Below are 19,640 nucleotides of genomic sequence, written 5' to 3' on the forward strand. Positions count from 1 at the left end.
TATGTTCAACACCAAACATGATGTTTTTCACCATGAAATACGTGAATGAGGGCCATAATTGCTTTAGTATATATGCCTACTATTGGAAGCATTACTGATTGAAATTGTCATAAAAAATCTTTTTGTTTTTACAAAAAGCCAAATTATATTCATGAAAGATATAAAACTTTAAAATCTCAGAATAATTCGAGGACACGAAACCGTCAGGTATGACCAGGGCTTCCTTCCAACAATTTGGATAGTCATCCGTTTAAATGCAGAAATTTATTATGTGCGTTATGTAATAAGGTACCTACTATGAAAGGACAACACATAACAATAATCTGATATTTATGCCATCGGAGCTTTGAGCATTGCTTTTTATAGTGTATATGATTTTTTGTATACCATTTTCACTTATTTGTTGGAAGTAAAACCCAAGACAATTCTGCCTTTTATTATTTTTGTAAAATTCCAGAATTTCAGGATTCATTACCACGTTGGGATTTGAATTCACGTAAAAGTTATTAAGTTCATCAGGCTTCTAAGTTCCTCGGAATATCAGTAGTTTTTTTATATGTTAAGTAAACCTAGTTCTTTCCAGACTTTGTTCACACCATTTGTTCGCATCGTATGTTAAAAGTAAGCTCTTTTTTAATTTTTACACGATAAAGTGGTATAATTTCTCAAAGATTTGTAATACTCATAATGACCTACATTTTCCGATCGTTTCCACCTAGCGCGAGGCTTATCTCTTAATTTCATTGATAGTCGTATATTATCAGTAATCCAAGGGAAATAAGGTTTTGTTATTCTGATAGTTCTCAGTGGGGCATGATGGTTGAAGAACGAAAGAATTGAGTCGTTTAGAAGTTGCAGTTTCTAGTTCATTATTCCATTCAGATCGCAAATCGAAGGGAACGGAGCATGCCGGATATCTGAATAGAAATCGTCTAGAAGTTGGCTCTTTCTTCCAGATTATAAGTTTAATAAATAATACATATCTTTATATTGAAATTAATTGTTTTGTTCCTTCCTTCGGAAACTGCCAAACTTTTTTGTATACAGACGAAGAAGTAGAAAACTAGTAAACTTTCTTCCCAAGTATACAGGGTGTTCCTTAAACACATGCTAATATTTAAGGAGGTAACTCTTAGACCCATTTTAAGAAAAAAACTTCTTATGGACGTATGTCCTAAACGCCTTAACTTTTGAGATACAGGGTGGCAAAATTTTCAAAAATAATCAGTTTTTTAATAATTACTGAAATAATTTTGTAGACATCTTTGGCATATTTGGTACATATGTTCCATGCCTTAAGGCGCATTTTCTGATGTACACAAATTTGTATTTTTTCAAACAGTGGCATCCCTACGGGTTTCGCATTGAATATTTTTGGGGAAAAAGTACTACGCCAATGCTTTCTTTTGAAAATAAAATCATTTTTAAAATCCTCATTTATTTTTGAGAAAATTTGATCTCCTGGTATTTCTTTGTCCGACGCATGATTTTCACTCAAAAAAATAAAAATCGACAGAAAGCAAATTAAGAAATTAGATCAATTCTAAAATGAATGAGAATCTGAAAATTGCTTCATAACGCATTACCAATTCCCTAATAATATTTGAAAACATAATCTGCAAAAAAATAAATTTTTCACAAAAACGAGTTTTATTTTATTTTGTGACAGTAAGTCTAAACGAATAGCACAAATTTGTTAATTAGTAATAATACCAAAACTGATTATAAAAATTGTTGGAAGTGGCCACCTGCACTTAGTATGCATGCTTCCGCCCTTCTACGCATGGAATTACGCACCCGTTCAAATATTCCCGGCGTATTACGTATAGTTTCACACGAGGCAACTATTCGCTCTCTTAAATCTTCTAAAGTATCAACAGGAGTTTTATACACAAGAGTTTTAAGGTGACCCCATAAAAAAAATCTAAACTGTTGAGATCGGGGGATCTTGCTGGCCATTGCTGAGGTCCTCCGCGAACTATCCAACGATTAGGATAAACTGTATTTAAATGGTTTCGGACAATTACACTGAAATGAGCAGGGGCGCCATCGTGCATGTACCATATTCGATTCCTTAACGCAAGTGGCACATCTTCCAATAACCCAGATAAGTCTTCTTCGAGAAAGTGTAAATAAGAACGACCATCAAGGCGTCCTGGTACAAAAAATGGGCCTATTAGATGATCACCTATAATTCCTGCCCATACATTAACCGAAAGTTGGTGTTGGAAATGGGTTTCGGTTATTGCATGGGGATTTTCTTCAGCCCACACATGATTGTTATGGAAATTTTGAATGGCATTCCGAGAAAAATTTGCTTCGTCTGTGAACAAAATTTGTGTCTCAAACTGCGGATTTAGTGCAATACTCTGTAGATACCACTGACTGAAGTTCACACGCTGTGGAAAATCTCTGGGGAGTAATGCCTGCACTCTTGAAATATGGTATGGGTATAACAAAAAAATCAACCAAAATACGCCAAACAATTTGATGACAAATATCCAGAGTTCTAGCGATCTTCCTCGTACTCGTCTCAGGATGTTCCTCAATTTCTTGCAGCACCGCTTCCTCAATTTCAGGAGTTGTTACTACACGAGGTCTACCTTCCGGAGTCCCTTTCTTGAAAATACCAGTTTCCCCAAGTCGACGATGAATATTTGAAAAGGTTCGGCTATCTGGTAAGGCACGATTAGGATATCTTTCCTGATAAGTGCGCCTGGCTTCTGTTGCATTACCATCGGCAAGGCCATATACGTAATGCATTTGCGCCATTTACTGATATTCAGAAAAACAGCGGACTACCAAAATAACTTCAATAACACTTCAAAATCAATCAAAACGCGCTGTGACGGTTTCTAACACCAACACCTTACTTTAAACCAACATCAATGTTAGCTACTGACGTTTGTACATACAGAGAATTCGTTTTTTATTGCTATGGTGGGTACGCTGTTTTTTCTGCTTTTAATCTTTAAAAGAAATCACATATCGACAAACTCCATATTTCCAAGAGGTGCAGTAAATAAATTCTGCTACACGTCATTTATTCCAGGATAACTAAATTTATGTTTTCAAAAATTATTAAGTGGTGCTGCGTTATGACGTAATTTTAATTGAGAACAGTGCATACGACAACAAACAAATACCTTTTAGATCCTCAATTATTTTGCAACAAATCTGATCTCTTAGTTTGCTTTCAGTCGATGCACGATATCGCATAAGATTTTTAAGGAATTTATCCTTAAGTAAAGCGATTTTTAATTTTTTAAGCGAAAACCATGCGTCGGACAAAGAAAACCCAGCAAATCAAATGTGCTAAAAAATGTATGGAGATTTTAAAAATAATTTTTAATTCAAGATAAAGCAGTGGCGTAGTATTTTTTTCGCCAAAAATATACATTTCAAAACTCGTACGTACACCACTGGCAGAGAAAATTAAGAAAATTGTACATCAGAAAATGCGCCTTGAGGCATGGAACATATGTACCAAATATACCAAAGATGTCTACAAAATTATCTCAGTTATTATTAAAAAACTGATTATTTTTGAAAACTTTGCCACCCTGTATCTCAAAAGTTAAGGCGTTTAGGACATACGTCCATAGGACGTTTTTTCCTTAAAATGGGTCTAAGAATTACCTCCTTACATATTAGCATGTGTTTAAGGAACACCTTGTATATTATATTTATTATTTGAATACAATATTTGATGTGGCAGAAACGAGAAACGGTTTTCATTTTAAAAGTAAATCTTCAGTAAAATGGAGAGTCGTACATTTTTTGCCAACACCCACAGTCAAAATGCGTGTCATTTCTTAATATAAGGCCACTCTGACGGCCCAATGTGCATTTGCAAGACAATAAATACTCGAAATTGGTGAAATCAATAATATCTTGCAACGTCACATATTATTACAAATAACCTAAATTCCTTTCGGGAAAATGAACTAGAATCCGAAGGTTCCGCATGACGTTATTAAATGACAAGAGACAGTGTATACAAACAATGTGGATACATTGAACAAAGGTTATTTTTGAATTTGTTATTGCTAGGATAACGTCGCTTACGCTAGTTTACAGAAAATTTAAATGATGGAAAAATTTCGAATTCCCTTCTGAAAGATAAAAATAACTTTCGATGCATAACTGAATACACAATATTCACAGTTCTCGAAGAAGGGAGCGGCACTAGAATTTTGGTTTTGAAACATTGAATAATTTTTGCTCTTCTTGACATTGCGTCAAAAGTTATTTTCCGTTGCCTGATCACCTTTGATAATATATACCGCAATCGTACATGAAACATCAGTCATAATAAAACCCTGCAGATCACGGCCAACAAACCCGGAATATACTGTTGACACAGTTATCTCGATGTTTTTCACATTGCCATGAAAACTATAGCTGATGTTCGATATTTTAACAGGTATTTTTTTATGTGCAATTTTAATTGTTAAAATCCCGTAGTTATCACATATTTCAATGTTTTTGATTGTACATGGCCCTCACTTCTATTCAACTAAAAATTTTTAATTTTCCAAAAAAATCTCTCATTTTACTTGAATAACATACTCATTTATACAGTTTGATCCTGAAGATGGCGACAAACGTCGCCGAAACGTGGGCAATGAAATTTCATTACCACGAAATAAGAGGGGAATTCAAAAATACCTGTTGAACAGTGAAAAAATTGTTTTATGAATGAGCAGGAGGAAATACAGAACAATTTCAAAATGAGAGAGGTCAGAAAACTACATTCAAGGAGTGAATATCTTCCAAAATGAACGCCTTAAGGAAGAAAATGTACAGATCACTGTAATGAGTATTTGCAAGGCACTAAATATGAAAGTCGAAACGAACGAAATTGACTTCTGTTATCGCTCTAGAAGGAAAAATAATAAAGATGAACCCCACACAATTGTCTTGAGATTTGTGTCTAGGCTGAAAAAAGAAGAGTTTATGAGAGCAAGAAGAGTAAAACAATCCCTGAACATTGGAGACGTCTATCCGAATATCAAAGGCGTTGACGCCAAACTCCCAATTTATGTTAATGAAGCGCTTTCCGAGCAAAACAAGACTTTGTTTGGCAAATGTATAAAAAGAAGAACGAGGTAAGATTTTTTATGGGTGAGAAATGAGGCAGTCCGAAAACTCCCGTATATTTTTAATCAAATTTAAACAATGTGCATTGAACATAATTACAAAAAATGGAATGTTTATTATCAAAACGTGTAAGGATTAAATTCGAAAATCAAGGAGTTCATTTTGAGTTTGAGTGCTGCAAATTATTTTGTCATAATATTAACTGAGACGTGGCTGTCCCTCAGTGGTTTTGATGGGGAACTCTTTATTTATAATAATTACATGTTGGTTAGGAGAGACAGAAATTTTTGTGATACGGGAAAGAAGAAAGGAGAAGAAACACTAATAGCTGTTAGGAAAGATTATGAATGTCATCAATTATTATTTTCTTGCATGTGTCTAAGTGAAAAACAACATGCTGGGTTCTTACCTAAAAGGTCCACGATAACTAACCTAACATGTTTTATACAAGAGGCAAATTAAGTTGTCGAGAATAATAGTCAACTAGATATTATTTTCACAGATTTTAGTAAAGCCTTCGACACGGTTGATCATGAGGTTATGTTGAAAAAACTTTTAAGCTTTCAGATCGACTTATGAAGCTGCCAGATTCGTATCTTATAGACAGGAAACAGTATGTAGTTTATAAGGGATGGGAATCAGAGGATTTCTTCACAAGATCTGGTGTACCCCAAGGGTCCCATCTAAGACCCCTGTTTTTTATTACTAATAAATGATCTGCCAGAGATAGTTCAGGAATCGCAATGTGCACTATTCGAAGATGATGTTAAATTATTCAAGAAGATGCGATTTTGCTACAAAATGACGTAGATAGAGTTTACGAGTGGTCCCTGTCAAATCGCCTCAAATTTAATGTTGACATTCAAATTCACAAAAATATCCACATAACTTACACTTTATAATGCATTTGTCCGTAGTATACTGGAATATGGTGCAATAATATGGTCTTCTTATTATTCAGTTCATAAAAATGAAATTGAAAAGGTACAGCAAAAACTCCCCACTATACAATATGTGTTCTCTTGAAAATTGTTTGAGGAATATAGATTTCTTTGTCGAAGGTAATGTAAAAACATTTTTAAAAAATATTGAAATTGAGATGTCATCCTTAGAAATTATCACTAATTGTAACTGAGAACCAATTCAAATGAAAAAGGTCCATTTGTCATTTTCAACTGAATGTGTCTTTGAATTTGATTTTGATTCAGATGATTTGGATGTATTATATTGAGAATGGTTATTTAATCATTTTTTGATATTGCAATCGATTATTGGAACTGCTTGTTCTGTAGATCACTTAATAAATGAAATAATAATATAAAAAACGGTATCTAAGAAAACCTAAAAGCCTGAAAGAGATCTTCTGCAATGGTACTGAATTCCGAAAGTAGGAATCTAAGTATCGATAAAGAATATTTTTTTATAATCACTTTCAAGAGCGGTGATAGTTTTACGTTATATGCTCACTATCAACAGTATGTCGACCGCACACTGAACACTCAGTCAGGCGAAGAGAGGCGAGATAATCGTTCGTCCGAGATACGGCTAGCGCTGTGTTGGTGTGAGGAGAAAGGGAAGCCAGACATACTGGCGCCGTTATGCGTTACGTTACCAAGCGGTTTACCCGCCCATAAGAAGTTATCACTTCAAAAATGGTGACATCGCTCTACAAAAAATACACGAATAGTTACACTATGGAAAACAGGAAAATGTAAAAAAGTGGGGGATGAAAATCCAATGAATTATTGGACTCACACTATAGACGTATTGCATAACTGTAGTGGTGCAGAAACTATTAGACCTCTGTATACGGACAGAACTGAATGAATACGTGGAACCAACCCTACAAGAATACCAATATCGATTCTGATGTAACCGTTTTTTGACTATTCACTCTGAAACTAATAACAGAAAACATTCATGATCAGAAGCTACTTTTCCATAGCCTATTAATAGACACTTATAAAAATAGATGTAGCCTAAAACTTACTCAAAATAATACAGATTGAAGGAACCAAATTATTATAGAATAAAGAAACCAGAACTAACAGGAGGTTAGATGAAGATGAAGACCACGGAAAATAGAGGAAGACTGAAAAGAGATTTGCTGGAGTGCTGGAGAATAAAAGCAAAACATAGGAACCAGTGGAAAAAAATTGGGAATAGTGGGACTCATACTAAGCGTTAGGTCCCTGAAGACTGTTTGCACGGTTAAATGAGTGAAGGAAAATTGGAAATAGCGAGACACGATGAATGCCTGTAGGCCCTTGAATCCTGTTGCACGAATAAATGAGAGAGGAAAAATAGACTTATACTACTAACTCTTGGGCCCTTGGAGCCTATTTGCACGGGTGAATGATTTTTGTATTTATTTTTTTCTGAAAATAGTCTGTTTCTATTCCCGTTAATAAATTTAAGGAGAAAATCACTACCATACTGATTTATTACAATTATCTCTTTATCACTCTAATGAAAAAAAATCGAAAAAACACAAATGTAAGAGAAGTCTATGTTGCGACCAATAATTTTACCTCAATCTCCCTATAGAAGTGTACATGGTTCGTCATTTAAGTGGATAGTTCCTCTGTTCGAGCCGTTCTAAATATAAAGCGCCATTCACTTATTTTGAGTGTCGATAGGAAGAGATAGATAGACTTCCACTCGAACAACAGATGATCAGTAATAAAAGCCGGACGGATGTATTGATCCGTTGTGGAGTGAATGGGTTTTGTTGTCGTAAAAGCATGTCGTTGTTTCAAATGGGAGATCTAATTTGCAAACCTCATACCGGGTGATGTATTCAATATTATTCACACCGAGTAACTGCGAAATGAACAAATGGCTTCTTACTTTCATTTCATTTCTAGTGCAGTATTAAATAGCTGGGAAGATATATCTTGTTACAATATTTAGGTAGCTATCAAATGTGAAAATTCCTAGGGCTTAGAGCCCAAACTAGTTCTTTGGATATGATGAATGCCTCTAGTCTACAGACACAGACTTGTCTAGATATCTGAAACCCTTCTGGACCAAAGCATCTCCACATCTTCCTGGAAAGAGAGGCCGGATGGACAACACATATAAACCTCCCCACAGACTGGAGAAAGGCTAGATGGTCAATACACTGGGAATTATGCGTGTTCTCAATTGCACGAAATCGACTTGCCCCCGGATTACTCCGGTACCATCAGTGGCCACGGAAACCCTTCTAGACAAAAGCATCTCATCATCTTTCTGGAAAGAGAGGCTGGATGGACAACACACAGACTGGAGAAAGGCTAGATGGTCAATATACTGGGAATTTTGCGTATTCTCAATTGCACAAAATCGGCTTGTCCGAATATCTCCGGTACCATCATCGGCCATGTAAACCCTTCTAGACGAAAGCATCTTCCACATCTTTCTGGAAAGAGAGGCTGGATGGACGACACACAGACTGGAGAAATGCTAGATGATCAATATACTGGAAATTATGCGTATTCTCAATTACACAAAACCGGCTTGCTCTAATATCTCTGGAACCATTAGCGGTCACGGAAACCCTTCTTGACCTACCGCCTCTCCAAAGAGAAAGGATAGATGGACAATATACCAAAGTGTACATATTTCCAATTGCACAAAACAGTCTTACTTTGATGTTTCCGGTGATATAAGCGGCCACGGATATCCTGCTAGACCTACCGCCTTTCCACAGAGAAAGGCTAGAAGCCCAATATACTAAATTGTGTATATTTCCAAAATAGCACAAAACGGGCTTGTTTAAATATCTTCGATGCCATCAGCGGCCAAGGAAATTCTCCTGGTCCTACCACCTCTCCACAGAGAAAGGCTCGAAGATTAGATATAAAATATTATGAATTCTGCATATTCTCGATTGTACAAAACAGGCTCATACGCAGCAATTTGGGAATATTAAAGGCAGATAGTTGTTGCTACACAGATGAATCGAACACTTCGAGGTTCTGATGAAGATGTATACAGTCGCAGATGCAGAAAAGAAATAACCTGCCAACGTCATTGTCTTCGATAGCCAAGCGATTCTGAAAGCACTTGGCTCATCGATAAACGTCCATGTTGGTACTGAACTGGCAAAAACTCGTTAGTACGCCCTGAAAAGAATTGTTTTTGGTCTGAATTATCGGCTAGACCGGCCTGAAAGGTAGTGAAACTGCCAGGAGCGGTTCCATTGACACCTGTCATCGCTTTAGGTTTTGCCAAACATACACTGAAAACCTGAACTGCAAAAAGTGTTTCAGATTCTTGGAAAATTCCACTAAATTTGTGAATTCTAAGGCATTTATACATCCTTCAAGGAATTTCACTAAATAATTGTTAGAGCACATCAGGGATGACCTACGTCATCTAGAATCATCATACGGATGGACTTAGAATGTTAGAAGATCCGTTGGTCTATTTAAAATATGACAATTAACAGAGCATATACATGGATTTTCATCCAGTATTGACCGATTTCATCACATAATGAGTGATTTTTTTGCTGGTAATTTTTTGACAACACTGTTTTTGACAGATCAATTGCGAATCGTGTCTTGTGTCATTGTCAAACTTGTTCAATTTGGTCTATAATTTAACCATCGACTTACGAATGAACAACACTTGAAAATTATTGAATTTCATTATCAAAATTCATGCTCGGGAAAGAAAGTGCATCGTACACTTCTTCCAATTTATGGGCAGTTTCGTCGGCCTACTGAGGGAGCTATTCGGAAGCTTGTGACTAAATTTCGAACCCAGTTTACATTATTGGGCATTAAACCACCAACACATACGCACATACGCAGAGTGAGGACCGAAGAAAATATTGCGGCTGTATCCGCCAGTGTTCGTGATGACCGTGAAATGTCGATTCGCCGCCGTTCGCAGAAATTGGGCCTCTGTTACTCCACTACGTAAAAAATTTTTTGTGGATTATGTGTCGGTGGCATCATCGGGCCGTACTTCTTCAAAGACGACAATGGCCGGAACGTTACTGTGAATGGCGAGCGCAACCGTGTGATAAATGACGACTTGGCCAAAATGGAAGAATGGGACATGCATAACATGTGGTTTCAACAAAACGGTGCCACATGCCACACGGCACGCGAAACAATGGCCCAATTAAGAGCCGCCTTCGGTGAACAGCTTATCTCACGTTTGGGTCCCGTCAATTGGCCGCCTAGATCGTGTGATTTAACGCCTTTGGATTATTTTTTGTGGAATCATGTTTAGGCTCATGTCTACAGGGATGTACCAGCAACGACTAACGCTCTGGAAGTCAATATTGAAGCATTTATACGTGAAATACCGGTCGATATGTTAGAGAGAGTTTGCCAAAATTGGACCTTGGGCCATCTAAAGCGGAGCCGCGGACAACATTTGCACGAAATCATCTTCAAACATAAAATTATATTGATCGTTCTATTGATTCCAATAAAGATTTCATCAAGTTTTTTGTGTTGTTTTGAAAATCAAATCCTATACCTCTTGAAAAATCACCCGTTATATTCATAACTGACTGATGGTTTCGTTATGTAAAATCTATTTTTACGTTCCTAAATATTCTACAAAATTCTATTATCACTATTGAGTCCAACAAAACACCAGGTGGACTGTGTCCATATTTTTCAAAGTGCCCGATAGAGTAAATATCAGCGTACCTACTTTTAAATTGATTTTTTTAAAGACAAAACACAAGCACTACAAGAAAATCCTTAGGGCGCTCTCAGAGTAGTGCCTGTGCGAATTTAGCGATTTACATTGGATTTGAATCGCTGGAGATTAAATCCATTTGGAAAAAGTTCTCAGGAAGTTTATGACACACAAACGCAGTTCTCAAAAAGAAATATTTTTTGAACACTGAAGTTTGAGGTGTACTGAGTTGAATCTCAAAACGACAAGCAGCCACAGTCCGTCCGTCTAGGGTATGAAGTATCAGTTTTTATTAGTATCCACCCAAATTTTTTACTTGTAAATCTTGCAGAAGAAGTTTGATGTAAGTAGGTTTGCTCTTCAGATACTTTTGAGAGATCAATGCTATGAACCAAAATTGTTTGTAGAGTCTGATTCTGTTTTTTATCGACCTTTTTTTGGGTAATTGTTACCTTCCACAATCTGAATTATAATTTTTATATTTTTTCAGATTGTGGAAGGTAACAATTACCCAAAAAAAGGTCGATAAAAAACTGATTTTTTTTCCTCCACAAAAAATGACTCGTTGAATACTCTGATTCTGTTATGACATAACAGGCATTCTGTCAAAAAACACAACTGGAACACAACGAAACACTGGAAGTTGTCTCAAAAAATTATCTTTTTTTATTTTAATTAATATTTCTTGGCAACTAATTCTGTTTGATCTGTCTGTTAAAATATGTTTTTCCGTTAGCCAGCCGTCGCCCCTCTACGAACGACAACTCTCAAAAGTCGAAACTTGTGCGAGCTGAGGAGTAACGAGGACTTACCGTTTGACGTGTCATTCCATTCTTCTAAGTAACACTTATATTTGATGAACAAATAACTGAAGATGATTGAAAGAAGATATAGATACTCAAAATGTTGGAATTTGTGAAAATAGTTATGATGCACTGTTTGGAACCTTTGGTGTAGTAATGAATATTGCTGGAGTTTTTTCCCAACACCAAATCGTTATTTTTAACACCTCGTCACCTCGATCACCAAGTGATCATCTTCCTCTTTGAAGATGATCACTTGGTGATCGAAACACGTGTCGAGTAATAAACTCAAGTAAACTCAAGTAATATTGTGAAAATAGTATAGAAAAAACCGTAAAATGTTTCAATATTTAATATTTATTTTGTTTTAACGATAATTCGAGAACTATTACTTTTACTGTTAGTAAGTTTACTATTACATAAGTCGCGTCATGAATAGGGCAAGGGTAGAATATAGCTGTAGTTACAAAGTTATCTAATATCTATGGGACACCCTGTACAACCCAGAAACCGTAATCTGCATTTTCCAGTGTCAATCAACAGGTTGTTGAGTTTTTTTGAACCCCTTTTCAATCATAATACAAAAAACAAGTAGATTGACAGTTCTATTTTGAGCTTTCAATCAATGAAACAACAAACAATTTCCGATCGGAAACCTCACATAGTCATGACATTTTGTCTTTATATTTTCAGTGAGTCGAATCAATGAAAAATGCGTAGGTGTGGCAAAACAATCAAGATAATTTCTCGATCGATATAATTCTTGGGGGTGTTGAACAAATCGAGGTTAGCAATCAAATAACTTTGTTCATACCTAAAATTAGATCAACTGATAGTTCAACTACCCCGAGAAACAGAATATTTTAAAAAAACATTTTTTTGAACATTGGTTGCTGAAATGAAGGAATGTATGGTGGCAGTTTTCTTTTTTTTTGAAGAAAATATTCATTTGGCTGGCTACATTAATGTTATCGCCTTATCCACTTCCAATCCTAAAAACACTTCACACAATGAGCGTAACCTTCACTTTTGGCCACACTTCTCGATCTCGGCAAATCAGAATGCCTCCACTGGTACCATTCAGCGTGGCAACAAATGTTGCTGCCACGCATTACGAAAGTTTTGGGTATACATTCGTAAAAATTCCATGACATGAGCCAATCGATATGCCAACATCATCAGCGACTTTTTTTATTGTTATTCGGCGATTGTTCATAATCATGTCTTTCACTTTTTCTAAGTTTTCATCGGTTGCTGGGTCGTCCTGGACGTTCGTCATCTTAAACGTCCTAACGACTTTCTTGGGAAAGCTTATACCACTCATAACTCACCATAGGCAGTAGTTAACATTTCACACACTCTGTTACGTGTTATTTAATTTTTTATGCAAAATTTGATACAAATTTTTCAATCCATTTGTTTTAACAAACGAAAATCGCCGAGCTCTTGAAAACACATTTAACCTCAGCGGTTGCCATAGACAAGGTAAAATGTATATAGCTGAAAATGTTATCAAGCTTCGGGGCCAAACCCGTGAAATCTAAAAATTCTTCGGGGCCAAACCCGTGAAATCTAAAAATTCTCGTTATTTTCTGAACTTTCCTTGTAGATTATCCTAAAACTGTCTTATTCTTTTCAAGATTTGAAGAGAAAAACTGAAGCGCATGCAAAAAGTAAATTTCGTAATGGTTCTCATTTTTTATGTCATTTGTTATGATACTAGACGTCCCATAAGTTATTTAATTCAGGAAGTGATTACTTGTCTTATTACAGAGGGGGAACTCCAAAGAAAAACTGAATAAAAACTCATAATGGGACTTGAATTACATGACAATATTTACGAAGACGCCATCTACGGAATCAACAGATAACTCAATCCTTGAATATCAAAGATGAAGGTCAGTTACAAAACCAAGCTACGACATAAGCACAACGAATTTATGATTCAACACCAGACATTGGCGTTTCCACTCATCATCAGGAAAGACGTCATTTCTAATTAAACAAGGCTTTACAATGGAGACCTTCAGGTGGATTGAGTATGAATACCTATTTGTGTTCATTCAAGGCAGGTGAACATAGAACCCATAGGCTTATCTCGAACATGTCCGACTTTTTTGCAAATTCAATCATCTTTAAAACTTTGAATTTTAGTTATCCAAATAATATCATCAAATGCCGTTTTTGATCCGAATTCAGACAAAAAATAAAAATCAGTAAAATTGATTCTTCCACTCACTAAATCCACAAAATGATATTTGATATTTACAATTATTTCCACGGCAATTGCGACTAAACCTGCTTGAATGTTGGCACTCTTATTTGAATTAATTTTGATAAATTCAGTTAGCTCTTTATGGACAACCAATACTGATACAAAATAAAAACAAAATATGTACTGGTAGGCTGTTGCCAAAGAGAACCAAACGTGTCGTCTGATACTGCGGAAGAAATCGTCAGTAGTATGTGCGTTTACTGCGAAGTAGAAGTTTAAATATCAGAGTCTCAACAACTGACTGGTAAGCTCCGTTGTCACTCGTATTTATGATTTTAGAGAGTGGGAAAAGTGATGTTAGTGGGGCGATGGTGGGGCGGTGTTGCGGCGTCCATGCCAATGCTTACTCCTGATTGGGCCGCACTTTCGCTGGGTCGTTCTGATTGGTTTGCACTTCTACTCGGTGGTTCTGATTGGGCCATGTTGTTGACAGGTATGCTGCTGGTGGGATGTTGATTGGAATTGTATTCTAGTACATTTCTGGCCTTTTCCAATACTGGATATCATGTTTTGTTGACCCGTATACCTTCTTTTCTGATAAAATTATTGGGAAACTTATAGATCTCAATGGCGTTTCTATGATGTCGTACGTGGTAATGTGTTGAATCAGACAGGGCAGCAGTTTCTTCGTATTTTATTACAAGGTCTGTTTCTACAAGGGGATACTCTGCAATTGCTGATTTCTCCGATTATTGGCACTTTCAGTACGAAAAGTCTAGTGTTGAAATTTTCCAAGTTGAAGTTGTTGCAACCCTTGAGAGTAAAGGGGTGAGGAGTTGAAATTACATGTCCAAGTGGCAATTTAATAATAAAAATCAAGCTGTCCGAATTTTCCATAGAATTTATCCGTTTTTTTGGGGGGAAATACAATGTAAAGGTTTTTTTTCAGAATCCAACAACTAACGAAAATCCGATTCGACGCCTATGGTGCAGTGTGGCGAGTATATCACTGAGTGCAGTATTTGTTCGGATCGTGAATCACAGGTTAATAGTTTAGATCGAGAGATTTTAATTGCTCCATTGTAATTTAATTTGTTTACCCGTTTATGGTCAGTTACACAAGAATGCCAGCAGGAAATGAGTGAGCTCACTGACATTCATTACCGCAGTAAAAGATAATAATGAAGAAAATAATGAATCCTGTCGACTACGGTGCTTAGAATATGAGTTCCAGAGTTTTGTGGTTATAGGTGACGAGGTTCTTTGAATAAAAGGTCTCCCTAGTAGCTGATAAGAACAACAGTATAAAAGAGGGAGCAGCTTTGTTTTCATATTAATAATGAATGATACTAGATATCAACTGCACGAAGACAAAATGGTAGAAGCTATGCTTGTGTTCTTGTATGGTGTGTTTGGTATTTCCGATGTGAATGAGCCTTATGAACAGGGAATCCTCTTCCATATTCTCTGTTTCACTATCACTGTCGTCATTAAAATCAATAATGAATATATTTCCACCATTAATATGGAAGTGTCCAATCTCCATATAGTCTTTTTCAACTAAAATTAGTTTTTTAATCCTTTTCTGACAGTGGTTTTCGGTAATATCAGATAATTCTTCCTTAATTAGCTCTATCACCTTCTTATCAAATAAAGGAAAATTATTTTTACGCCTGATGCTTTGTTTCAATTTTCCCCAAATCAACTCGATAGGGGGGAAGTCTCAATATGGTGTGTCCACACTTTTCAGCAATACTCTCAAGGGCATACACTTTTTCGAATGTTTTTGTCTGTATAACCTCAAGTAGTTGCTTTTTGGTATAGTAATCTTAAAAATACAAATTATTATCCATTAAAAAACTTTGTATTTCATATTTTCTCCAATCATTATTCGGTACTTTGATGAGCTGTCGCGAATGATAGAAAGCGTTGTCAAGAACTATTACACTATTCGTGTCCAAATTTGGGATCAATGTGTTTTTCTAAACCATTCCTAAAAAATGTTAGATTGCATGTTCTTATGATAGTCAACATTGCAGTTCTCAAGTTTTTTCCACATAATTCCAAAGAATTCGGAACCCACCCTTTACTTCCTGTGCAATGCACAATTGATTAGTCGCGATCCATTGTTTGCAGGCATGTTACACGTACACATTCTCGAACCATCAGTCCACACTTTCGTAACTGTGTCGTGAGTGTCATACCAAGTCTCGTCCAAATAGAAAATTTGCCGTTGTTCTTGTCTATATTTAGTTTTTATTTCTAAGTATTTGTTACGCAATTCCACTATTCTTCTGCTTTTCATAACTGCTTGACGTTTGTTTATTATTTTAAACCTAAATCCTAGTTTCTTTATCCAATTCTGAAGAGTTTTGTCACAGCAGCTCACGTTATGGCCGGAAGTATTCAATTTCTTCCTTACGATTTCAATTGTAGGAATCTTATTGCTTTTGTAACAGTCGTATATTGTTTTTTTAATGATTTTATCAGATGAACATCTAAAGGTTTTGGTAATCCCGCATCAAATCGCGTCTTGCGTTCATAAGGTTTGTTTTTGACTATTTCAGTCAAATCTTATGTTGCTTGTAATAGTTTGTTTCTTTCGAAACCAAACTTGAGATGTAGATTCTTATATACATTGAAACATTCTCTCTGTGTTTCAATATTCAAATGCATCCGAATCTTTTTCACTGGTATCTCTTTTTCGCATTGTTCACCTTCGCTATTGGAATCACTACACTGGAAAAAGTCCGATTGTTATCACTCTCGTTATTACTATCAGTACTGGTCCAATGACGCCACATTTTAAACAGATAACAATAATTTTATGTAATTATAACTGCACGAATTTTAACACTCAAATCGCGATCAGTTCCTGAACTGAACATTGACGACACGACGCCGACGGCGGTAACCATACCCGCATTCTGTTCGTCACCGTAACATGACTTCAAATTAAATTTTATGACTCTTCAGCCAATCATAAAACTCGGTTAGTAAAAATTATCAAATACGAACCGCCAATTTTTCAGTCCACGTGGACTAGTTGGCAACCGGTTAATTTTTATGTATTAGTTTTTTTGGTCTTTGAGAGTGCCGCAACTTTAAGAATTCACAATATCATTTACTTCGACTACACCGCTCTTGAAGATATTCCTGCAGTTCTATCCATCTCCATAAAAATTCCGGATTGACAAAATACCCCTGAATAAATAAAGTCACGAGTTACAAAAGTGAACACATCCGGGAAAAAGTCACAAAACCACGCACCGAGTTCATTCTAATGGTCTGATCTTTATCTCGGAGAATAGTTTAGAAGGAAGTCTCTGCATACAAACATAAAAAGTCGGCTGGCATGTGTACGGCATTCCAATTCGTAATTATTATGTTGAAAGACGGAGCACCATATAAAGGTTCTCATTATTAGGTTAGTGTTTTGTTGCAAGCCAACTACTTAACACGCCATTACGTTGGTAAACATAAGGCTGTAATATAATTCCGGACAATGTTGATAATGGTTTCATTAACTAGAGGATGCTGCTTGTAGGCCAGGCGGTGATCTTCACGATAAGAGAAAACATTAATTTTGGTTTGTCTGAATCACGACAGAAAACATATCACCATCAAGAAAATTCAACTAAATAAAACTGATCATGAAACCGAATCATTTTCTTCCGAGTTTTTTCTATTAGCACTCCTGTTCTATGTTCTATGGGAACGGTTTCCATTTACATAAAGAAAATATGTGAAATAATGACAATTAACATGCAGACCTTTTGTTCTTCATACGACGTTTCATTTACTTAGGCCTCCATTATCATTTTTCAAATACAGACCTGTATTTTCTATAGCAAATTCTGATGCCTCTTCCAATCCTACATGCATAAAAGATTACTCCATATCTCTTTCAGCTCGAATGAATTATAAATTATTTTTTCATGTTGTGTTACTTCATTCAGAAATATAATATCACGATATTATGACTAGTATCGATATTTCGAGTACAATTGAGTACATCACATATTTTTTTCTTCTCCTAAATCTCGAATATTTAAATGCGTTTTTTAAAGAGTGGAAGGCCGAACCGCCAATATAGTATATTTCACATGTACTTTTTTTTGTAACATTTTTCAGCCCTGTCCAAAAATTACGACCAAGGTGTCATTCGATTCGTATTTTTGCCTAGAAAGTTTAAGGAAGGGTCCGAAAACGCGCCGATAAAAATTACAAAAGTTATAAACAATCAAGTGTCATAAAAAAGGGGCTTTATTTTTTTCTTAATATCTCGGAAAATTTTCAAAATTTTGGAAAATTGAAAAAAGATTTGAAAAGATCAATGAATTTGCGTAAAAAAAGTCCCGACTCCCGAAACTGTATCTCGATTATTTATAATTTTTACAGAGCCCTGAAAATAGAGCCAAAAGCGGGTTATTACAGTAAATGCAAGTTTGAACAAAATAAAGTTGAGTTTAATTGATGAGTTTTTCAAATTCACTTCGAAAAGTATTCAAATTGATGTTTCAAATTTTGGGTTTAAATTTTTAAAGGGATTTGTTTCTAATTCACATATTGGCAACAGCGCCTATATCAAGTTGAAATAATTTATGCGTACCTAGATATTCTACTTTAAAAAAGGAAAAGTATCTTCATAAATCAACAATTAAGCCAAAAAATAAATTATAATTTATATATGGTATTGAACTATAGTTCAATACCACCTCCACAAGCCACATAAACAACAGTTGTTTTGTTATTTATTTATATAGAGGAAGATAGGTTAGGTGCATAAAATGTCATATGTCACAGAATGTCTCGGAACATAAGTAAACAGAATAGCACGCCTCTGAAATATGTCATCTTTGTTTGTCTCATACAGGTAACAGATTCATTGTCCTTTATTAGCTATAACCGATGTTGCCAAATGGTGAAATAGAAACGAATCCCTTTAAATGTTGAATGCATTATTTCATTCCTCTTTTTTAAACGTTCAAATATTTTTTTAATGAAAAAGGTTGAAATGATAAGTTTAAAATGCGTTGTTTTAGAGCTCTTTTATGAAAACTACTTGATTTTCGTCAGAAGGAACATTGTTTACCATTCATTCTTTCATTCTTTTATATTGTTAAGTTCACCACACCTAGCGATATACTTAAGTTTAAGTGGAAGAACAGTTTATGAGCTAAATTTATATCGTCTTATAAACTGAACTCCGCCTTTTGCTTTGGGCCCAATTCATATTATATATGTATTCTTTTCATTCTATATATGGAAGCAATAAAGTCGTTTATAATAATTATTATTATCATTACCTTAAATCCAGTCAGAATAAGACAGATCATTCGGTATGTAACTTCTTTTTCAATCTAATTTTAAAGACTTTACAATTCAGTGATTTCAAAAAAAATTAGTAGCCGGTTAGGTTTGGTAGCCAGAGCGTTCGATATATTCATGATTCACGATGATGTGCAAGAAGAGTAAGTAGATTTTGAAAACATAAATTCATACTATGTGTTTCTGTACGAAAACCAGTGGTAGTTTTTGCTAATATTATCTTATACAAACATGAGGAGTGTGAACAATTCTTTTCATCTCCAAATTAAGCCAGTCTGATTCAAGTATCAAATATACTCTATACCTTCTACGACCAAACCTATATCTTTATTTTCCCGTAGTTTTGCGTCGTTACTAGCGCCACCTTGCGCCAACACTCCTCTCGAACATAAAACGACAAATGAAACTGTACAACCATGTTACAACCCATACGAACTCCTAACTGTTGCACATCTGTCGGATTCCTTTTACGTTTTACACCCCCGTAGCCAACGCCCCTGATACAGAATAAAAGAAAAAGGGAGCGATGTCTCCTTTTG

General features: G+C 35.6%; 1 protein-coding gene across 7 annotated transcripts in view; it reads right to left on the minus strand.

Moving 5' to 3' along the window:
• The window catches only part of Galphao (G protein alpha o subunit), a 176,205-nt gene that overhangs the window by 95,268 nt on the left and 61,297 nt on the right, over positions 1–19,640 (minus strand). The gene's annotated exons all lie outside the window — the stretch shown is intronic.

The sequence above is a fragment of the Leptinotarsa decemlineata genome, unplaced genomic scaffold, assembly GCF_025532065.1.
Source record: "Leptinotarsa decemlineata unplaced genomic scaffold, Ldec_3_MD MMD2_tig00026307_RagTag_RagTag, whole genome shotgun sequence".
Taxonomy (NCBI): domain Eukaryota; kingdom Metazoa; phylum Arthropoda; class Insecta; order Coleoptera; family Chrysomelidae; genus Leptinotarsa; species Leptinotarsa decemlineata.